At 44.7% G+C, this 24460-nt stretch overlaps 1 protein-coding gene across 3 annotated transcripts in view; it reads left to right on the plus strand.

Moving 5' to 3' along the window:
* Positions 1–6716: 6716 nt before the first annotated feature.
* LOC121532191 (ras association domain-containing protein 8-like) overlaps positions 6717–24460 on the plus strand; it is a 53671-nt gene continuing 35927 nt past the window's right edge. The window contains exon 1 of one of the 3 annotated variants that reach the window (XM_041837971.2): positions 6717–6846. The gene's annotated coding sequence lies outside the window, so the exon portion shown is untranslated. Of the gene's footprint in view, positions 6847–17754; positions 18107–19110; positions 19260–24460 lie in introns of those variants that run through there. The other 2 variants (XM_041837970.2, XM_041837973.2) reach the window with 2 other exon arrangements.

Consider the following 24460-nt stretch of genomic DNA (forward strand, 5'->3'; position numbering starts at 1 on the left):
ACCTCCACAAGTCTGGTTCATCCTTGGGAACAATTTCCAAATGCCTGAAGGTACCACGTTCATCTCTACAAACAATAGTATGCAAGTATAAACACCATGGGACCACGCAGCCGTTCTACCGCTCAGGAAGGAGACGCGTTCTGTCTCCTAAAGATTAACGTACTTTGGTGCGAAAAGTACAAATCAATCCCAGAACAACAGCAAAGGACCTTGTGAAGATGCTGGAGGAAACAAGTACAAAAGTATCTATATCCACAGTAAAACGAGTCCTATATCGACATAACCTGAAAGGCCGCTCAGCAAGGAAGAAGCCACTGCTCCAAAACCACCATAAAAAAGCCAGACTACGGTTTGCAACTGCACATGGGGACAAAGAGCGTACTTTTTGGAGAAATGTCCTCTGGTCTGATGAAACAAAAATAGAACTGTTTGGCCATAATGACCATCGTTATGTTTGGAGGAAAAAGGGGGATGCTTGCAAGCCGAAGAACACCATCCCAACCGTGAAGCACAGGGGGTGGCAGCATCATACTGTGGGGGTGCTTTGCTGCAGGAGGGACTGGCGCACTTCACAAAATAGATGGCATCATGAGGAAGGAAAATGATGTGGATATATTGAAGCAACATCTCAAGACATCAGTCAGGAAGTTAAAGCTTGGTCGCAAATGGGTCTTCCAAAAGGATAATGACCCCAAGCAGACTTCCAAAGTTGTGGCAAAATGGCTTAAGGACAACAAAGTCAAGGTATTGGAGTGGCCATCACAAAGCCCTGACCTCAATCCTATAGAACATTTGTGGGCAGAACTGAAAAAAGCGTGTGCGAGCAAGGAGTCCTACAAACCTGACTCAGTTTCACCAGCTCTGTCAGGAGGAATGGGCAAAATTCATCCAACTTATTGTGGGAAGCTTGTGGAAGGCTACCCGAAACGTTTGACCCAAGTTAAACAATTTAAAGGCAATGCTACCAAATACTAATTGAGTGTATGTAAACTTCTGACCCACTAAATTGGTGATCCTAACTGACCTAAGACAGGGAATTTGTACTAGGATAAAAAATGTCAGGAATTGTGAAAAACTGAGTTTATAAGGTGTATGTAAACTTCCGACTTCAACTGTACATCAAAAGGTGCAAAGTTATGGGCAAAGACACAAAACTTCCACATCAAATTAAATATTTTTATTGATCAAATAACATGGAAAACCACCACTTTTTGTGCAGTATTAATTTACCATCCTTACAAACCACTTCATGTAAATGTATATTACTGTATTGTAAATAGGCTGGTCATCTAGGTTTGTACTTGTAGACTTTCCATCACCATGAAGAAAAACAATGCACAATACAGTAATTGAGTACATTGAGACATCAAGTGGTTTGTGATGATGTGGCTCAATTGGTAGAGCATAGCGCTGACAATGCTAGGATTGTGGGTTCGATTCTCATGGGGGACCAGTGTGAAAATGTATGCACTCACTACTGTAAATTGTTCTGGACAAGAGCGTCTACTGAAAAGGAATGAATAGACCATTTCAGTTTTTACATAGAAATAAGTTGCATTTGCAAACTATTTCAAGAAACTGGAAAACACATAAAGTAAGTATTTTTATATTCCACAAGTATTATCAGATTAACTGTTTTGTACAGATAATTATCAGACTCAAGTTACAAATGCTGGTAAACACTCAAATACATTTTTCACAAAAGTAGTGCACTAGGCCTTTACTAGTCCTGTATTAGTGGACCAATATAGATGTCTTCAGGGCAGGCTCTTTTTTTTTCTCGCAGCACCCCCAAACTACTTCCCGCAGCAATGGGGATGTCTGCAGACATGCAGGAGCCGCGGACGGTTTTAAAATTGGTCAGCATTGTCGACTGCGAGCTGGGGTAGTTTGTTTCACGTCTCTCGGCCTGTGTTGCGAGAGGGAGGAGTTAGCTGTTTGAGAGAGTGGTGAATGTGCTGCTAAAAAGGAAAATCTGGGAGGAAAATCTGGGGGACAAAGGCGAACATAACGAGCAAACCACTGTTCATGATTCCACTCATTCGCAAAGAGGCAGGCGTGAATAGAACTGTCAGATCAAGAATTTAAGCATTCTGATATTTAGATGTTGACCTGTAATTGATTTACTTGTGTTCAAAATATATATTTGTATTATTAATATTGTTTCAAATTATAATTAATTGGTACCGAGCCGAGATCTGGACCTAGGTGTCCTCATCTAGTTACTGCCATGAACAGGTGAACAATTTTAACCAAGCTGACATATTTGAGCAAGCCCAATCCTGTTCCTGGACACACACACACACACACACACACACACACACACACACACAGCAAACAGAGTGCCTGATTCCACTCCACATGTCTGTCAGTTCTGCTTCACTGCTGTCTCTGGCAAAATGACAGAAATAAAGGAGCCATAGAACAACAAAACATAGTTTGTCATCACAACCACAGAGTACTGTTTGATTACTCACTTCCATAGGAGACTTGTGTGGGATTCATGGACACGCAAAAACACAGAACATACCGTACGAAGACTGTCCTTACATAACACAAAGAAGCTGTTTGTTTGACTTTCCTGATTTACCTGATACATTTTGCTGCCATCCTATCTGAGCCTATCAGTGCATCCATTTCCCATCATGCACCTGTGCTCTGACCAGCTGTGTCTGACATGGTCTGCATCCACACTACCTGCTAGTGATGAGAGAGAGTAGATTGAGAGGAGATACCTTGTAGGGTGTGTGTGAGAGAGGAAGGGAGATCAATGCTGCAGACAGCTGGAGCGGGCACCTCAGGGGTAGCTCCAGGTAGTAGCCTCAGACTTGTAATTTTACTGTGGAGAGAGAAACACTTCCTGCTGGTGGTGACTGACTGGAATCTGTGTTGTAGAGATCTTGTACCTGCTCACCAGTCATTAGTCTTAAACCAACCAGGGAAAGCAGTTGCACTGTATATATGGCCTGCAGGTTTTATACCTTTTATTCTCCCACCATCACTGCACTCTGACATCAATCGGCATTACCATAAAACGAGAACAGCCCTGCATCACTACACAAGGCTGCTATGCAAACAGCTGACCACTACATAAAGATGACAGAGAATGTAGTAAAGGGCCTGGTAACAGACTGTAAATCAGGGTGTGAGTACATTCGTTTGACCCTCCTAACCCTGGGTTACCGTTAATGGAACGCTATCATTACAACCTTGTTGTTGGTAGATGATTGACACGGTTGGTATGACAGCAGGTGGAATGCTTGAACTCTGATATCAATTTAAATAGCTAATTATACCACCGCACCACTCCTCCACAAATCTGCCTCTTGATTCCCAAGAGATGGCTTTCAACAGAACATCGATGTTCTTTCGAGGGCGGAGGAAGGGTGTTTAGGTTCATGTCCAAAAAGTAAACAGTACTAATTAAAATGTCCTCCATTTACCAGACATCTAAAGCACAAACAAGTTGTCTAAGTGTTTGAATGTTTATCACATCATTCAAATATTCAGATTCTTTCTTAGAAGTAAACAACCTTATAGGAGGAGTCTCTCAAAGGAGATGGGGACACCCAATTCCTAGCTTCAGTGGGCCTGTGGCATGCAAACATGAACCTTCTTACCCTGATAATAACATGATTATAGTGGCGGCCCAAGCACAGAAATGTATGAAGATGTGGGACGAATAACTGAATAAGTAATGTAAAGGTGAGTAATAGTAAAGGTACCTTATTAGAAAATGACTCAAGTAAAAGTGAAAGTAACCAGTAAAATACTACTTGAGTAAAAGTCTAAAAGTATTTGGTTTTAAATATACTTAAGTATCAAAAGTAAAAAGTAAATGTAATTGGTAAAATATACTTAAGTATCGAAAGTAAAAGTATAAATCATTTCAAATTCCTTACAATTTATGAAGCAAACCAGCATTTTGTATTAATTTTTTCATTTACGGATAGCCAGGGCCACACTCCAACACTCAGACATAATTTACAATGAAGCATTTCTGTTTATTGAGTCTGCCAGATCAGAGGCAGTAGGGATGACCAGGGATGTTCGCTTAATAAGTGTGTGAATTGGACCCCTTTCCTGTCCTGCTAAGCATTCAAAATGTAACAAGTACTTTTGGGTGTCAGGGAAAATGTATGGAATAAAATGTCCATTATTTTCTTTAGGAACGGAGCAAAGTAAAAGCAAAAGTTGTCAACAATATAAATAGTAAAGTACAGATACCCCAAAAAACTACTTAAGTAGTACTTCAAAGTATTTTTACTTAGTTACTTCACACCACTGATAAGAGCAGGACAGAAGGCGATATACAACTATATAAGTAACAACATAGCCTAAGTTACCAACAAGGCGGCATGCACAAATTCGGGTCCTGCGCCTGATGCCAAACAAGAAATTAGTGGCCTAATTATGCTTTAGCAGACACTCTTATCCAGGGAAACTTACAGTAGATGCATACATTCTCATTCTTTTTTAATTTTTTCATACTGGTCCCCCATGGGAATCAAACCCACAACTCTGCCGTTGCAAGCACAATGCTCTACCAATTGAGCCACATAGGACTGTATAACATATGTGCACTCACTGACATACCAGCACCTTTGCCAAGTATGTGCAATTAAGACATAATTATTAGGAGGAAGCTGCCTGCTTTGTTCTGTTACTTTAGGTGGAGGCATGTCAGTTTTCAATTCTAGGAAAAATAACAAAGCTCAACAAGGTCCCAGTGTTGGATAAGTCTATGAGTTCAGACATGTACAGTTTGGAACAGAATCCTGCCCACAGGGACATTCCATTCCATTCAATTCCAGCGAAGCATTCATCATAGAACATTAACAGGAGCTGCTGGGATCTTTTAGTGTACATCATACATGTATCAATCAGTGTAGGTGCACAGACAGGTTAAGGTACATTGTTTGGAAGTGAATAATAAGGCCTCCAACATTACATATTGAACCCAGGGCAAGATTTAGTTCACCCAGAGCCATTTATTTGGAAAGCGCGCTGGACTAATGATTACATTTTGGTCAGATAGCGACTTACAGTTAATGAGTGCATACATTTTTCATACTGGCCCCCTTGGGAAAAGAACCCACAACCCTGGCGTTGCAAGCGCCATGCTCTACCAACTGAGCTACAGGAGGGCCTATACTATAGGGTTATACTATTCCAGGTATTCCTTAAAGAGGTAGGGTTTCAAGTGTCTCCGGAAGGTGGTCAGTGACTCCGCTGTCCTGGCGTCGTGGGGGAGCTTGTTCCACCATTGGGGTGCCAGAGCAGTGAATAGCTTTGACTGGGCTGAGCGGGAACTGTGCTTCCGTAGAGGTAGGGGGGCTAGCAGGCCAGAGGTGGATGAACGTAGTGCCCTCGTTTGGGTGTAGGGTCTGATCAGAGCCTGAAGGTAAGGAGGTGCCGTTCCCCTCACAGCTCCGTAGGCAAGCACCATGGTTTTGTAGTAGATGCGAGCTTCAACTGGAAGCCAGTGGAGTGTGCGGAGGAGCGGGGTGACATGAGAGAACTTGGGAAGGTTGAACACCAGACGGGCTGCAGCGTTCTGGATAAATTGTAGGGGTTTAATGGCACAGGCAGGGAGCCCAGCCAACAGCGAGTTGCAGTAATCCCGATGGGAGATGACAAGTGCCTGGATTAGGACCTGTGCCGCTTTCTGTGTAAGGTAGGGTCGTACTCTGCTAATGTTGTAGAGCATGAACCTGCAGGATCGGGTCTAGTATAGGCCTAGTCATCACCCCTATGCCAAAGTATGAAATAGGGCTAGAAAGGAAGGTGTTTTGAATTCCATTCTCTCTGTGGCACCATCCCTGGTTCCCATGTAGCCAGGCCTATCTCATGTGGGCCGCTGCACTAATCTGTGCTGTAACAATTTCAGTGCATGTTTTTCTATGCATTAAAAACATCTGAGATCAAGATACATGGAAGTAGCCAACAAGTCAATGCATGTACGTGTATCTTAGCCTAGTGCTAGAGATGCTAGCTAGGGTTTACTCTTTGCAATGTATTTGGCCATAGATGCCAGATACCATTGGATTACAAAAAGTTTATTACAACTTGCTACAATTTGATATCACAGACAACTCACTGAAGCATTGCACAACTTTCAGTTTGTCATTGTGAAAGAACTTGTTGCTTTTATTAAAGTAACCTACATCGAACTAACTTGCTGTCACCAAATTGTGTCACTTTTTTGTTGTTAGCTCCATAGACAATTGCTCAACCTCTGTAAGTGTGTGAGGCCAGCCTACACTAACTGGCGGGAGAAGGGTCAAGGCTAGAAAGCATCAAACTTTTGTCAAATTAACTTCAAACATGTTTATTTGTGCATTTAAGCTAACCCTAACCTTTTTCCTAACCTTAAACTAATTATCCTAACCTGCTACGTTAATTATCCTAACCTGCTGCATAAATTATCCTAACCTGCTGCGAAATGTCAGTTGATTTGACAAAAGCTGGACCCCTTCTAGCCATGACCTGGAAGAAGGGGTGTTGCTAGGACTCGGAGAAGTGGGATGCTGTTAAAGGCATGAGGCAGGTATGAGAAATATCTCAAACGTTATGAGATCATCAACATCAGGGAAAAAAACTGTTTTCTTACTTGTCTGCCAAATCTTTGGATACTGCCCCTTTAAGATGTCAATCAGACTGTTGTTTACAGTGGGGTGATCAGGACTGATACATATGCAGAAGATTTGTAGAAAGTAGCTGACAGGGACGGTGGGGAGTAGATTCAACGGCATCATGTGCTCTATGGCAAAACAACTGGTTTAGAATACACCTGAAATAAGAGACGAGGACCTCTGTAGTTTTATGCCGAATTGCTATAAACCGGTAAGAGACAAAATTGGTAAAACACCTTCACAAAAACAATCGTGTTAGCCAGCTAATGTTAAGTTAGCCATGCTAGCCAACTTCTTTCTCCCTCAGTGTATGTGTGTTTGTGCGTGCGTGTGTTTGTTTGCTGTCTGTTTCAGATAGCCTACTCGAATAGCCATAATGTATGAAAATTAAGAGGCACCTGAAATACATTTTTCTCTGCCATTAACATATTTGCATGAGTATGTAAATATCAGTTTGATATTTCCATCAATATGATTTCTAAGTTGTACTAGATCTAACAAGGTTCAAAGTTCAGGTGATTTATTTATGTCTGCCAGTGAACCCAGCTGTAAACTGTAAAGAATGTTACCTTGATTTTTTTTTTTAACAATTCAATTATGATTTAGTGTGACATCCGTTAGGCCTACATACACTGGTATGTGCTTGTCAGAGAGGTAAAGACAGATAAAGTTAGTCTTATAACTATTTATCAGTGCATGGTGTTTCTGATTTTGCCCATGAAAGAAAGACAGCCATAGCAATGAGAGTGCCAGTTGTTGTACTGGTCTTCTGTGGGAAAACAGCAGTCATTATTGTTGTGAGTGAGTGTCTAATAGTAGAACCAAGAGCAGAATGTAGCCTAGGCCAAGTTACATCTAATATAAAAGCCAACTTCAACAGCTGGCAGTGGGATGCCATTTAAGTATTTCAGCATTAGCTAAACTTAGTTGGCGCTCTGTTTGTGTCATAGGCTTTTTGCTTGCAAGCTATGTTGTAACAGAAAATGTAGTCACTCTGCTCTGTTTGTATTTGTTGTGTTTGCTTAGGCTACATTTATTGTAACATGAAATGTGACCTCTCAAGACATGCAGTTTACAGTATTTTGAGGACAGGCAGTAGTGTGTACTATGCTGTAATGCTCTGGCTGCATTGTCTGTTTGATTTACATTTACATTTACATTTTAGTCATTTAGCAGACGCTCTTATCCAGAGCGATTTACAGGAGCAATTAGGGTTAAGTGCCTTGCTCAAGGGCACATTTACGTCATTTAGCAGATGCTCTTATCCAGAGCGACTCACCAATTGGTGCGTTCACCCTATAGCCAGTGGGATAACCACTTTACAATTTGGGGGGGGGGTAGAAGGATTACTTTATCCTATCCCAGGTATTCCTTAAAGAGGTGGGGTTTCAAATGTCTCCGGAAGGTGGTGAGTGACTCTGCTGTCCTGGCGTCGTGAGGGAGCTTGTTCCACCATTGGGGTGCCAGAGCAGCGAACAGTTTTGACTGGGCTGAGCGGGAACTATGCTTCCGCAGAGGAAGGGGAGCCAGCAGGCCAGAGGTGGATGAACGCAATGCCCTCGTTTGGGTGTAGGGACTGATCAGAGCCCGAAGGTACAGAGGTGCCGTTCCCCTCACTGCTCCATAGGCAAGCACCATGGTCTTGTAGCGGATGCGAGCTTCAACTGGAAGCCAGTGGAGTGTGCGGAGGAGGGGGGTGACGTGAGAGAACTTGGGAAGGTTGAACACCAGACGGGCTGCGGCATTCTGGATGAGTTGTAGGGGTTTAATGGCACAGGCAGGGAGGCCAGCTAACAGCGAGTTGCAGTAGTCCAGACGGGAGATGACAAGTGCCTGGATTAGGACCCGTGCCGCTTCCTGTGTAAGGCAGGGTCGTACTCTCCGAATGTTGTAGAGCATGAACCTGCAGGAGCGGGTCACCGCCTTGATGTTGGCGGAGAACGACAGGGTGTTGTCCAGGGTCACGCCTAGGCTCTTCGCACTCTGGGAGGAGGACACAGTGGAGTTGTCAACCGTGATGGCGAGATCATGGAACGGGCAGTCCTTCCCCGGGAGGAAGAGCAGCTCCGTCTTGCCAGGGTTCAGCTTGAGGTGGTGATCCGTCATCCATACTGATATGTCTGCCAGACATGCAGAGATGCGATTCGCCACCTGGTTATCAGAAGGGGGAAAGGAGAAGATTAGTTGTGTATCGTCAGCGTAGCAATGATAGGAGAGGCCATGTGAGGATATGACAGAGCCAAGTGACTTGGTGTATAGGGAGAAAAGGAGAGGGCCTAGAACTGAGCCCTGGGGGACACCAGTGGTGAGAGCACGTGGTGCGGAGACAGCTTCTCGCCACGCCACTTGGTAGGAGCGACCGGTCAGGTAGGACGCAATCCAGGAGTGAGCCGCGCCGGAGATGCCCAGCTCGGAGAGGGTGGAGAGGAGGATCTGATGGTTCACAGTATCAAAGGCAGCAGACAGGTCTAGAAGGACAAGAGCAGAGGAGAGAGAGTTAGCTTTAGCAGTGCGGAGAGCCTCCGTGACACAGAGAAGAGCAGTCTCAGTTGAATGACCAGTCCTGAAACCTGACTGGTTTGGATCAAGAAGGTCATTCTGAGAGAGATAGCAAGAGAGTTGGCTAAAGACGGCACGCTCAATAGTTTTGGAAAGAAAAGAAAGAAGGGATACTGGTCTGTAGTTGTTGACATCAGTGGGATCGAGTGTTGGTTTCTTGAGAAGGGGAGCAACTCTCGCTCTCTTGAAGACGGAAGGGACATGGCCAGCGGTCAAGGATGAGTTGATCAGCGAGGTGAGGTAGGGGAGAAGGTCACCGGAGATGGTCTGGAGAAGAGAGGAGGGGATGGGGTCAAGCGGGCAGGTTGTTGGGCGGCCTGCAGTCACAAGTCGCAGGATTTTATCTGGAGAGAGAGGGGAGAAAGAAGTCAAAGCATAGGGTAGGGCAGTGTGAGTAGGACCAGCAGTGTCATTAGACTTAACAAACGAGGATCGAATGTCGTCAACCTTCTTTTCAAAGTGGTTGACGAAGTCATCCACAGAGAGAGAGGAGGGGGGGGGGGGGGGGGATTCAGGAGGGAGGAAAATGTGGCAAAGAGCTTCCTAGGGTTAGAGGCAGATGCTTGGAATTTAGAGTGGTAGAAAGTGGCCTTAGCAGCAGAAACAGATGAAGAAAATGTAGAGAGGAGGGAGTGAAAAGATGCCAGGTCGGCAGGGAGTTTAGTTTTCTTCCATTTCCGCTCCGCTGCCCGGAGCTCTGTTCTGTGAGCTCGCAATGAGTCATCAAGCCACGGAGCTGGAGGGGAGGACCGAGCCGGCCGGGAGGATAGGGGACACAGAGAGTCAAAGGATGCAGAAAGGGAGGAGAGGAGGGTTGAGGAGGCAGAATCAGGAGATTGGAGGGAGAAGGATTGAGCAGAGGGAAGAGATGATAGGATGGAAGAGGAGAGAGTAGTGGGAGAGAGAGAGCGAAGGTTGCGGCGGCGCATTACCATCTGTGTAGGGGCAGAGTGAGTAGTGTGGGAGGAGAGCGAGAGAGAAAAGGAAACAAAGTAGTGGTCGGAGACATGGAGGGGAGTTGCAGTGAGATTAGTAGAAGAGCAGCATCTAGTAAAGATGAGGTCAAGCGTATTGCCTGCCTTGTGAGTAGGGGGGACGGTGAGAGGGTGAGGTCAAAAGAGGAGAGAAGTGGAAAGAAGGAGGCAGAGAGAAATGAGTCAAATGTGGACATAGGGAGGTTGAAATCCCCCCAAAACTGTGAGGGGTGAGCCATCCTCAGGAAAGGAACTTATCAAGGCGTCAAGCTCATTGATGAACTCTCCAAGGGAACCTGGAGGGCGATAGATGACAAGGATATTAAGCTTAAATGGGCTAGTGACTGTGACAGCATGGAATTCAAATGAGGAGATAGACAGATGGGTTAGGGGGAAAAATTGAGAATGTCCACTTGGGAGAGATGAGGATTCCTGTGCCACCACCCCTCTGACCAGATGCTCTCGGGGTATGCGAGAACACATGGTCAGACGAGGAGAGAGCAGTAGGAGTAGCAGTGTTTTCAGTGGTAATCCATGTTTCCGTCAGCGCCAGGAAGTCGAGGGACTGGAGATTAGCATAGGCTGGGATGAAGTCAGCTTTGTTGGCAGCAGAACGGCAGTTCCAGAGGCTGCCTGAGACCTGGAACTCCAGGTGTGGGGTGCGTGCAGGGACCACCAGGTTAGAGAGGCAGCAGCCACGCGGTGTGGGGGCGTTTGTGTAGCCTGTGCAGAGAGGAGAGAACAGGGATAGGCAGAGGCATAGTTGACAGGCTGTAGAAAATGGCTACAATAATGCAGAGGAGATCGGAATGAAATGAACTAAACATCTGGGACAGTAGAGAGCAGGGCCTCCCTCACCAAAAACTTCTACTTCTAACAACTATAATTGTTTCACTGAACCACCCGAACAAAAACTCTACCAACTTCCACCTTTAGAAATCAGAATTGTTGTGAACCACAGCGGTTCAATGTTTAAAGGAATAGACTCAACCCACTTTATTCAGCTAGCTAACTATGACACCATAGCTAACTAGCATGCTAGCATCCAAAAACACACAGTTTAGCACCAACACTTGCATCCAAAAAACACACAGTTTAGCGCCAACACTTGGTCACAACAAACCACCAATAGTGTGTTAACACACTAAGCAGATAATTCGTGTCCGTGTCTGTTGGCTAGCTAGCAATGGCCACTGTGTTGACCTTGTTTGAAGAACGGCTAGCTAGCTAGCTAGCTTCGTGCTACCCCGGCACCGCCGAACAACAATGCCAACCCACAGTAACTAACCACAACAGCCCACGATGCCTAGCTATGACGCCATAGCTAACTAGCATGCTAGCATCCAATAACACACAGTTTAGCACCAATACTTGGTTACAACAAACCACCAAGAGTGTGTTAACACACTAAACAGATAATTCATGTCCGTGTCTAGTTTCTTTCGTAACGCAGCAAAAAATTAAGCGTTGGTTAGCTAGCACATTAACATTGGAAACAACTCTCCACCGTTGCACTAAACAGATAATTACCAATAAACGTTACCAGTAGCTACCCGCTAGCTAGGTAGCATACCAAGAGTGTGTTAACACACAAAACAGATCATTCATGTCCGTGTCAAGTTCCTTTCATAACGCAGCAAAAAAATTAAACGTTGGCTAGCTAGCTAGCACATTAGCTAGCACATTAACATTGGAAACCACTCTCCACCATTGCACTAAACAGATAATAACCAATAAACGTTACCAGTAGCTACCCGCTAGCTAGCTAGCCTCGTGCTCCGCCGTAACAATACTTAAACAATACGTAAACAATACTACCTACAATAATTGCCTACGGAAACCTATAATAACTGCCTAAATAAACTACCTACCTACGATCTAAATACATGGTTTAAGCTTGTATAAGAGACAAACTCACTGCCCTCCCCGAACACACTGTCCTGATACACCTGTGGATCAAATTAAACAGAGATCCATAGGCAAGATATAGATTAAATGGGAGTGAGAGATGGAGGGAGAAAGGGAGAAAGAATGGACTGACATCCCATCTCCCTGATCTGTAGTTCTCCCATTCTGCTCTTCCCCAACTCCTCATATGGAGTGGAGGTAACAGTTTACTTCTGCAATCAAGGATATTGCCGTGCGAATTGAGCCACATTAGTATCTTTCCATTTCTTTGGGAGCTGCAGTTTGGCCTAAACCCCAAAATATAATTTGGTATGTTCATGGTGTATTTTCCCATGATATGAATGAATTCCCTCCCTAAGTGTCTATTGGTTCTTGTAATATTGTTGTAATGAAACAATTGTGTGTCTGCCTCCTCCTTGCCCTCCTCTTCCTCGTCCTCCCCTCTTCCTCCCTGAATTGAACAAAAACTTAATCATCTGTCCAGCTGCTTTTCCATGGGAAGACAAAAAGGATTGTGTACCAGCTGGAGAAAGCACTTTACACACACACACACACACACACACACACCCTTACACACTGTTAGCTGGGGTAGACAAGAGTGCATGACCCCACACTGCGTAATCCCACATCAGTACACTCTCCAACTTCATGATGTCATTGTTGACCAGTCACCCAGTAGGAGAAATATCCATAGAGGGACTTCCTGTACTCTTTGCCACAACTAGGCTACTCACTGGGTGCATCTCAATTCACTCTCTTCCTCTGTCCCAGTCATAACAGTGTGAAGTGTTAGTGTACTTAGACCTGCCTGTATTCCTACCACAGCCTTATCAGTGCTGTGACTCACATGTTCTCCTCTGATTGAAAGGCCTATAAAAACATAGCTAACCCTACTTCTGGTTCCTCCTGTCAGCTCCAGGTTATCTCTACAGTCAGTCAGTCAGTCACTGTGCTTTACTGGAACACAATATTTACAGAATGTGCTGCTCATTGCTCACACACAATGTCTCATTGTTCAGTCAAGGATCTAGGATTTTGAAATGGCTGATGTCATACTAGGATGTTATAAGGCTACTTTTGTTAGGCTACACTAGGCTAATGAAAATAGCATGTCAGATCCATAGCTATTAGGCTACCCTCTGAGATGGCGCTGTTTTACAGGCTCCTTAACCAATGTTTTTTAAATGCTGATCTTAACTTTTGTTTGTACATAATGTCCCTGCCATCATTTCCTATGACAGAAAACAGCTTCTGGACATCAGAACAATGATCACTAACCTCGATTTGGATGACAATTTCTACTTCAACGAGTCGGCAGCTCTGGATGTTCTGCTTACTCCGGACCAGGCCCTAATCCCCGGGACTCAAAAGAGGAAGCGAAGGCGCAAGAGAGGCAGAAGACCCGGCATCCTGACAAGACTATGTTGGCGAGCAAATAAACCGCCTCTACCCTCTGTTCTATTGGCGAATGTACAGTCACTAGAGAACGAACTGGACCAGCTCCGCTCAAGACTATCCTATCAACGACCTGAAGAACTGTAATATTCTATAGGCCTTTTCACACTGCATTGTTCTTAGCCCCGGGCTAGACTGGCCCTGGGCTAGCTTAGCCTGTGTTCACACAAGCATTTGTTATACCTGGGCTAAGCTTTAGCCCAGGGCTAAGGAGTCACACTTGTATTCCAAAGCCCTGGGCTAACGGACAAACACAACATGCAACCAACATTCTATCTCTGACAGGCGATCAATTTCATAAGCAATAAGACATATATTAACACATTTAGTCTTGCTTCTGGCCTAGCATTTGATTTCCAACAGTTATGGTTTGTATAAACTTTGCTGTCTGCCTGTACGACTTCGTAAACAATGTTTTACCTTTAAAATTCGATCTAGCCCCAGAGAGAATGCTGTGAATGAACAAAACATCAACTTTTCTGATCGAGAAATCATGCAACAATATTATTATCATGAATATATGCAATTAAATGTAAATAGAAAAGCTATGAAAATTGAGGAAAATTGAGCATTTGCTGCTCTTCCAGTAATAGAGTTTGTAGCTGAGAAGACTTACCCAGCCTGCATAGCAACCATTTTTGTTAGGCTTAGCAACCAATGTTTTTGCGTGGATGAAAGTACTGTATTTAGTTTTTTGTCCTCAGATGGAAGGATTAAATAGTATGAATTTACTTCTCAAAATAACGTGTAGAACACATTACAGGCATCACAAGCATGTAAATGAATTGAAAGTGGCGCTTTTGTGATTTGACAGTGAGCATTCTAGGTGTTATTCTTGACCCCGTTTCACACTGGCTATTTTGGCACCGTGTTTCTGGGGCTAACCCCGAAAAGTCGGTGCTAACCCAGCTAGTGTGCGATCCCTGAGTTAGAATACCTCATAATAAGCTGTAGACCATACTATTTACCAAGAGAGTTTTCATCTATATTTTTCGTAGCTGTCTATTTACCACCACAAACCGATGCTGGCACTAAGACTGCACTCAATGAGCTGTAGCTCTAGATCACCTTTACTCCACACACATAAACCCATACAAGGCTCTCCCTTGCCATTGAGAGCATCTTGATTGGCTGCATCAGCGCTTGGTATGGCAACTGCTTGGCATCCAACCGCAAGGCGCTACAGAGGGTAGTGCGTACGGCCCAGTACAACACTGGGGTCGAGCTCCCTGCCATCCAGGACCTCTATACCAGGTGGTCAGAGAAAAGTCCTAAAAATTGTCAAAGGCTCCAGCCACCCAAGTCATAGACTGTTCTCTCTGCTTCCACATGGCAAGTGGTATCGATGTACCAAGTCTGGAACCAACAGGACCCTGAACAGCTTCTACCCCAAGCCATAAGACTCTTAATTAGTAAACCAAATAGCTACCCAGACTATCTGCATTGACCCTTTTTGCACTAACCTATTTGACTCATCACATACGCTGCTGCTACTGTTTATTATCTAATCTGTTGCCTAGTCACTTTACCCCTACCTACACTATATATACAAAAGTATGTGGACACCCCTTCAAATTAGTGAATTTGGCTATTTCAGCCACACCTGTTGCTGACAGGTGTATAAAATCAAGCACACAGCCATACAAACATTGGCAGTAGAATGGCCTTACTGAAGAGCTCAGTGACTTTCAACGTGGCACCGTCATAGGATGCCACCTTTCCAACAAGTCAGTTCATCAAATGTTGCCCTGCTAGAGCTGCCCCTGTCAACTGTAAGTGCTGTTATTGTGAAGTGGAAATGTCTAGGAGCAACATTGACTCAGCCGCAAGGTGGTAGGCCACACAAGCTCACAGAATGGGACCACCAAGTGCTGAAGCGCGTAGTGCATAAAAAACGTCTGTCCTCGGTTACAACACTCACTACCGAGTTTCAAACTGCCTCTGGAAGCAACGTCAGCACAAGGATTGTTCGTCGGGAGCTTAATGAAATGGGGTTTCTATGGTCGAGCAGCCGCACACAAGCCTAAGATTACCATCCGCAATGCCAAGCGTCGGCTGGAGTGGTGTAAAGCTCGCCGCCAATGGACTCTGGAGCAGTGGAAACACGTTCTCTAGTGCCAACTGTAAAGTTTGGTGGAGGAGGAATAATGGTCTGGGGCTGTTTGTCACGGTTCGGGCGAGGCCCCTTAGTTCCAGTGAAGGGAAATCTTAATGCTACAGCATACAATGACATTCTAGACGATTCTGTGCTTCCAACTTTGTGGCAACAGTTTGGGGAAGGCCCTTTCCTGTTTTAGCATGACAATGCCACCGTGCACAAAGCAAGGCCCATACAGAAATGGTTTGTCGAGATCGGTGTGGAAGAACTTGACTGGCCTGCACAGAGCCCTGACCTCAACCCCATCTAACACCTTTGGGATGAATTGGAACGCCAACTGCGAGCCAGGCCTAATCGCCCAACATCAGTGCCCGACCTCACTAATGCTCTTGTGGCTGAATGGAAGCAAGTCCCCGCAGCAATGTTCCAACATCTAGTGGAAAGCCTTCCCAGAAGAGTGGAGGCTGTTATAGCAGCAAAGGGGGAACCAACTACATATTAATGCCCATGATTTTGGAATGAAATGGTCGACGAGCAGGCGTTCAAATACTTTTGGTCATGTAGTGTATATGTATATATCTACTTCAATTACCTCGTACCCCTGCACATCGACTCGGTACTAGTACCCTGAGTATGTAGCCAAGTTATCGTTACTCATTGTGTATTTATTCCTTGTGTTATTATTTTTCTATTATTTTTACAATTTTCTCTTTGCATTGTTGGGAAGTAAGCATTTCACTGTTAGTCTACACCTGTTGTTTACGAAGCATGTGACAAATACTATTTTATTTTATTACAGTGCTATTAGGCTACAATGCAATAGGTCATTGATGGTTCATTTTGGGGATACACCTACTTTTTAAATAGGCTAGGTGCTGTATCTATGCCTGCTGCTGTATCTATGTAGCCTAAATATCCATGCTAGATTGAGATCCATGGAACGGCTATTACTAAAACCCTCATGCAGCAGCCAATACAGGGCTATTACAGAGCAGTTCATTCCCAGTCAGAACTCCCCATTACCCACTTCAAATAAATCAATCCTAGCTGTTTAAACCTTTCTGTTCTATGATGTACACACACACACACACACACAAACACACACACACACACACTATATTGGTGGTTAATCAGCAATCTGTCATAGCGACTGTCACAGCGGTGAAATAGGGCCATTTGCACATGGTAAATTATTTGGCTCGGGAGAAAGAGAGCATTTACCGCTGAAAGAGGGTAATTTAGTGGGCCAAGGATGTGTTGTGAAACTGATCATGTGCTCAAGTGTTGCTGAAAAGGTGATGGATGCGTGAGTGCAAATATATAGCAATCTTTTCTGATCAGCCCATCTATTTCACTCTCCTTAGGCCCTACACATTAGCTTTTGGAAATCAGGCCTAGTCCTCTCTGAAGTGTGAATGATCACATTCTGTGCACAGCACTTTTACAGCACTAGTTTTGATAGTTTTGATCAAATGACATGGTACACCAGCCACCTGTGACAGTGTTATCATCAGCAGACCAGTCGACAGCACCAGAATGGTGACGTGTCAACAATGGATAATAATGTGAAGTTCAGCTGTTTCAGAACATGGGACTAACTGAAGCTGTAGCACTTATCATCCGGCTCACACGGTGGTGTAGAGAGAGCATTAATCCTCTCAGCCGTGGGAAATACAGGGAGGATATGGGACTCTTCTCCTTAACCACTGATACAGGGTCAGATATTTTCCCATCCTCCTAATAGTTAGGCCTAAGGTTAGGGTATGCTGGCCCTAGATCTGTGGTTAAGGACAACGTGTACCTCAAGCACAGTGGGGCTGTTGGCAGGTCAAAGGGCGTGATGGCAGGCGGGGGGTTAAAGTTGAGCTGGACTAGAATCCAGCCCCCCCGAGCAGAGATGAGGAGGACAATGGGGACAGGACAGGCTCTGGTCTGGTGGCCTCTTCACTGCCTGGCCCCTTTTGTCACTCACTGGCTTCCAGTTCATCCCCCTTTCTTTCTCTCTGTTTCGCTCTTTCAGTTTTCTTTTCGTCATTCTCTCTCTTCCTCGCTCTCTTCCTCTCTCTCTTCTGTCTTTCCCTTTTAATTATTCCCTCTTCTTATTCTCTCTCTCTTTTTGTTTCTCTCTCCCTCCCTCTCTCGCTCTGTTTTTTCTGCTGAGGGAATGGCAGTCCTGCAGTCATGTGGCTTTTTTGTCTCAACACAATCGCCGGTGTTTGTCGTTGGTTGATTTTCTTTGAAAGAGCATTGGTCTCCAGGGCGACAGAGAATGGCGGCACCATTTCACTTTTCTCTCCTGCCCCACTCCTCCCCTCCATCGCGCTGAGTGTGTGGGGCTCTCATTCACTCCACTGGATCAGGTAGCAGAGTAACACACATATGCTCTCACAGTGACTGGGCTGTTTCTCTTTCTTCCTCTTGCTCTTCTTTCACACCACCACAGAGACCCAGACAGACGGTTGGTGTCTACTAAAGAAGTGAGTAGTTCTGGGGCTTTTGTCCCCTGTTTTGGAAGTTTGTTTTGTGTCTTTTTCTGTTGGCTGTCTTGTCAAACTGTTGTTTTCAGAGAGTTTGAATGTAAGTAAATAGTAATAGGTGTTTATGTCGTTCGAACTTCTAAGGCAACAAAAAACAAATGACAATTTAACTGCCTTTTTGTTCGCTTATGTGTCATTCACATTGTCAGTCTTACGGCAACTGACTGATGGAAAATAATCCTATTGGTATCTATTAAAGACATTACTATGGTAACGACAAGAGCAGAGCAATCGGTCTATGTTTAAACGTGAATGCAGGTCTAACACTCAACTGGCACACATGTCAGCTGAGGGTAAATTCTTCAAAGCTCTCATGTAGGCTATCTCCGGTTAGAACATATTTTATGAGTCAGATCTTTTGTTGATATTGTTGTACGCCGCTGACGATGAATTAAGACGAGAGTAGGATTCCTATTCTGGCTAGATTGGTGGTGGAGAGCCTTCCATGGGAAATGAAATGAACAGTCATTTTAGTGTAAAGCTGCATTAGCCTTAAACATGGAGCTTACAGTAGTCTTCATTTCAGTACATTTATGGAAAGAATTTGTATTAAAACTGTTGGTGTGACAGTTGTCTGGTCTCAAGATTTGTGTCCTTAGTTAAAACACCATTGGGTCGTGTAGTAGAAATGGACCATAATATTTTGAGACTCCACAGCTGTGAGCTCTGTTCCTCTGGTTTTGTCCCGACACAGACACACTTTGGGCTGTGTCTGTGAATTAGGCCACTTTGTCACATTCTGGCATGGCAACCGTCTTCAAGTGTTGTTCTCTTTCGACTGCCCTGCTCCGGTTCCACCAACCAGGTGGCTTGCCCTGTGTTTGGTAACTGTGGCAACGCCAGAAGCAGAGCTCTCGGCCACTCCCACAGGTGCACTCTTGTCTTGTCTGTCTGATTGCCGGAGGATCTCCTGTTACACACACACACACACAGTCAGGGGAGACCTGTCATGTGTGAAAGGTTATGTCTCATACTCAGAGCTGTGTTGCTGATAAGAGAGCTTGTATTACTTGCCTGTCGTGTGAGAAAAGGATATAGGATGAAAAGGATATATGGGAAGGCTAATGTACGGGAGGCAGACTGGCTGGACTCAGTGAGTCATTTTATATATACTCAGGATTTGAAGTGTGTTTGTATGAATCTCCCAAAGTGTGTGTGTGTGTGGTCACAGGAAGCTGTGGTGGAGTGTGTCATGGCTTTATCTGTAGACATTAATACTTGGCTGATGTAATCAAGAGGAAACGGGGACTGGGGCCGCGTTGTTGCTACCTGCTGCTATGTATGATGTCACTGCTTGCTGACCCAACAATCCTCACATTCCTACTGGTGGTGTTATGCATAGCAGGCTGGGCATGTGTGGGCTGCTGTGGGGGAGAGACAGAGGACCCTATGACCCTTCTATTAATTAGTAATCAGACACACACGCACACACACACACACACATGCGCGCACAGTCATTTATTCACACAAACATGTCCATTAGAACACACTCAAGCTCCAACTACCACTAGACAGTGATTATACTTTCAGATGTCTTGTCCTAGGTTATACTCAACCAGGGTTTCTGGAAATTCTCCAGGCTACTACATACTCTTTATGCCAGGTTCTGATGAGCCATTTTACACTAGCACTCTAGAATATGAGACATATATTGTGAGGATGATATCTGTAAAAGAGATGTGTAGTGGAACAATGCAAGTCCATTATGTGAGAGGAGTAGTGTCATGTTCCCCAGGCAGGGGGAAGGGGGGAGGTACACTGACTCACCCAGCCACCCCACTGCACACACAGCAAGATGAATCCTTTGATCCACGGAAGGGAAAGAGAAGTGGTGAAAGCCACTGGGACTTATCGTTCTAACAGGTGTTTTTATAGCCCTTTCCCCAGACATCAGATAGAGGAGAAAATGAAAAGAAAGAGAGAGAGAGATTGACACAGACAGACAATCAGACAGACAAATGGACAGACAGAGAGAAACCGAGAAAGACTGGTAAAGAGAGAACCAGACAGGGTGTCAGTGCCTACATTAGGGCGCCTCACACTCTGTCCCTTGTTCACCCCTGACCTCCGACCTCTAATCACTTGACTGGTCCATTCTCCCTAACCGGCACTTCCTGTCCTTCCACTGGCTTTTATCATCATCAACAACCCCACCCTCCAGTCCCTCTCTCCCTCCTACAGTCTCTCTTTACCTTTGTCTCTGGGCCAGTGTAGCTCAGTTGGTAGAGCATGGCGCTTGCAACGCCAGGGTTGTGGGTTCGATTCCCACAGGGGGCCAGTATGAAAAAAATAAAATGTATGCACTCACTAACTGTAAGTCGCTCTGGATAAGAGAGTCTGCTAAATGACTAAAATGTAAATGTCTCTCTCCTTTTCTCTGATTGTTTCCTACTATCTGTCTCTGCCTAGTCTGTTTCTCTCTCTCTCTCTCTCTCTCTCTCTCTCTCTCTCTGTTTTATATCCATCTTGAATTTATCTCTCTCCATTACTTGTTTGTCTTTCTGTTTGTCTCTCTGTCTGGCCTGGCGGTGTGTTTGTTCACAAGCGTGAGACCAGTGTGTGGCGAGGCAGTATCCCACCCACTCCCACCACCAGAACTCCCAGGGTTAGTGTGTGATGTGAGCGTACTGTTGACTTAAACCCTGACTGGCTTTTGTGTTCCACACTGAGGGGCTCCATGCATGACAGAGAGGGAGAGAGCCCTTCCCTGGCTGTGGGTTGACACTGGTCTAGACTGGATGACAGCAGAGGAAGAGATATAGGCTACCGCGTTCGCTTCTCTCTTTCCTATTGTTAAACTGGTATGAACTGTTTTAATGCACAGACAAGACAATGGCCTGTTGTAGTAGTACAGATTAAATGAGGTGAGATTATGATTTCCAAATGAGATCATAAAGATAGACCTACATTATTCCTTGACTGAGACGGGTATCAGGGCAGAAAACAAAGAAAGGCTTTGTTTCTAACTTCTGCGGGATGTGCTATATTTAAGAGTAAACCATGCAGTTACCTAAGAGAAAGCCATCCAGCCTATCTTAATGATACACAGAGCAGAGCTACAATGCAGGAGCAATAGTTCGACCCTGACCATAATGATACAGCTGGGTTATACTTAGCTCTGCTAGGAACAAACAAAGTATTACCACTACCTTGGTCTGGCTTACGCTGACCACAAAACCAATGTCAACAAAAGTTCAGAACTCAGTGTGTTGTTGCAACCATGAGAGCAGTCCTGGCTGGGACATATTCAATTAGACAAGCAATGAAGCAAAATGTTTTGAAACAGGAAAAATAATATTGATGTTCTTATTGGACTGTAGTCCCTTCTTCATTTCGAAGTGTTTTCTCCTATTGTCTCCTGTTGAACACAATGCTGTATTCTGCCTCCTGTATGTTTTAACTTGTGTCTGTCTGTCCTTTTCCCACCTGTTGAAGGAGGTTTTCTGGGAAACACTGGAACAAGAGAGGGAGGTCTAATCTCTGAAGAGGGGGAGGGGAGACAGTTGAGCCTTAGACTTAATGCTATTCAAGCCTGATGCAGAACAGCCAACACAAAAGACTGCATGAGTCCCTCAGCCCATCTCCCTCCACAGGACCTATTGAAAAGTGCCAGGAAAGACCTGTCTATTTATCTTCCTCCTTCCTCAGATACTGACATCTTCCTGCCTTTTCTGGCCTGATCTACAGCTGGCTTACTGTTCTCTGTACAGATTTATGTGTGTCCTTAGTAAAGGTATTGGGCTCTGATTGAGGCCAGTGAAAGGGTGATCCGGGTTGCGGATTTGGGAATGCTTTCAGTCTTTTGTGTGCTGGGACTGAACATTGAGAGGGAGGAAACATGGCTGGATTGGGTTTGAATGTAAAGATGATGAAGCTTTTTAGACCTCATCTGTTCTTTCTTTGCCTTCTTTCTTTTTGCTCGATGCAAACTGGAGCGAGGGGGGGGGGTTGAATGTGTTATAGAAAAGTAAGGGTTGGGTGGGGGCGAGGCGAGGGGGAGGGATGGATGTGATGGAGGGAGGTATAGAGGGAGGGAGATGAACCAGAATCTGGGTTTACAGGAGCTGGCGTATATGGCGATTCTCCTTTAATCCCAGAAAGCAGCCATTCAACTTGCCATTGACCAGTTTTTCAAGCTTAATAATGCCAAAATACGTTTGGTACTTATCAAAGAAGGGAGTTTTGTTGAGCAACTATCGTCATTACTGCCGTCACGGCTGTTATGTACTTCCAAAAAAGGTCTAAATAAAAAGTTACACGCAACTGAGGATAAGAACGTCTGCTAAATGACTCAAATGGAAATGAAAACTGAAATAAATCCTTGTCTGGAAAGAATCTAAGTATTGTTTTTGACCAAGTGCGCCAAATCCACCTCTTCTGCACCTTCTACAATATTATTAATGGAATTAAAATACACCAAAATAAAGCCGATCTAGAAATATGCAATCACTGTAAAAATGTACCCAATATTGTCTACTTAATCTACTGTAGCATGAGTGATACAACAGATTGATATGACATTCATACACTATTGTAGGTGGTAAAATCAATGACCTTTCCTGCTGCTGGATCAGCCGACCTGTGCGTGGCAGTAATTAGGGATTTTATTGGAGGTGCAGAAGAGGTGGATTTGGCGCATGTTTTCTGTTGCGTGTAACATTTTATTTTGACCTTTTTTGGAAGTACGTAACGGCAGTAATGACGATAGTTGCTCAGTGAAACGCCATTCTTTGGTAAGTACTGAACGTATTTTGACATTATTAAGCGTGAAAAGCTGGTGAAAGGCAAGGTGAATGGCTGCTTTCTGGGCTTCAAGGAGAATCGCCATGTATGTCTCCTGTAAACCCATATTCTGGTTCAGGAGAGAGGCCCCCTCAGGAATGCCTGGAAGGTGTCAGTGAAATCTCAAAGTCTTCAGACTAATCCTTACATCACAGGGCCCACAACTAACCTACACTGCCCTCAGCCCTCAGCTCTCATTGGCTCTGTTTGACTTTTGGGATTTACCAACTACTAAGTAGTTCCTAATCGTAGGGGAAAAGACTGACTTCTCGATATTGCCCTTTTAAAACGTTACTTCCCTCTGACACCTTCTGCTTTTCTCACCCTGGCCACTAGCAGCCGAACCTTCAGGGTACTCTCCCTTCACTGTAGTTCCTGTCAGAAGTGGCCTACTGTGTGTTTGTGTGAGAGAGAGTATTACTGGATCTGTTGTGGATCTGAGCTCTTAAATGTGCCAAAAGCTTGTGTCAGTGGACAGAAGTGTCAGATGTGAGCAAACTCTCAGAGGGATTGCATAGTTCAGGCTTAAAAAAGTTAGGCCTAGACTGGTTTAAATGGTTTCATTAAGTTTGGGACACATATGGGCTATTGCAAGACAACAATAGACACATTATTTAGCATTTTAGTGTCAATGTGTTTGTGAATGTGTCTGTGTTTGTGAATGTGTTTAGTTAAAGACGGTTATGAGTCATGTCAGTTCACTCTTGGTAAATTGGACTAATGCTCAGTTTGTGTGTTGATTTTTTTAGTGTGTTTACCCTAAAGGCCATAGGGGAGGATGTCCTGCCGTGACAATACCAACACAACAACATCTAATTGGCCTGGCACGGCTCCAAACCCAGCCTTAGTGGCTTAGCACATGAAGACACACACACGCATACACACACACACAAACACACACACATACACACATCTGATTGTTTGGAGGGGTTTCCCTGTTTCTTTGTGAAACAGACTAGGCTATATCCTAGAGAGGACCTGCTGTCTATTTGAAGGGCCTGCTCTACTGGGATCCTCCTGAGTATCAGTGACCAGCCCTGGGGTTTCGGGTGGGGGAGAGGGGAGAGGCAGAGCAAAGCATATATTATGGGAGCGCAAGAGCGATGGAAGGAGAGAGAAACGGAAAGTGAGCAAGAAAGGGATGAAGAGAGAGAGGTGTTAATGGAAAACAGGCCTCAGCTCCTGCTGTGGGGCTCCTACACACACCCATTGGTAACGCTAGTCTCTCTGGTGTGTGTGTTTGTATGTATGTGTGTATGTCTGTGAGAGAGAGCGAGATATTCTGCGCCTATTCCAGGAACAGAAACGGCAAAGTTTGAATGTTGGGCTAAGTGTGCATTAGTCAATGTGCAAGAATGTGATAAGTGTGTGTTCTGTGTTTGTCCTATTTCCCCGCTGTTACAGGATTGCTGATTAACCATAGTGTGTGTGGGTGTGTGTGATTGTCAGAGGAGGCTGGTGGGAGGACGGGCACATTGTAATGGCTGGAATTGAATCAATGGAATGGTACCA

The sequence above is a fragment of the Coregonus clupeaformis genome, chromosome 19 (assembly GCF_020615455.1).
Source record: "Coregonus clupeaformis isolate EN_2021a chromosome 19, ASM2061545v1, whole genome shotgun sequence".
Lineage (NCBI taxonomy): Eukaryota > Metazoa > Chordata > Actinopteri > Salmoniformes > Salmonidae > Coregonus > Coregonus clupeaformis.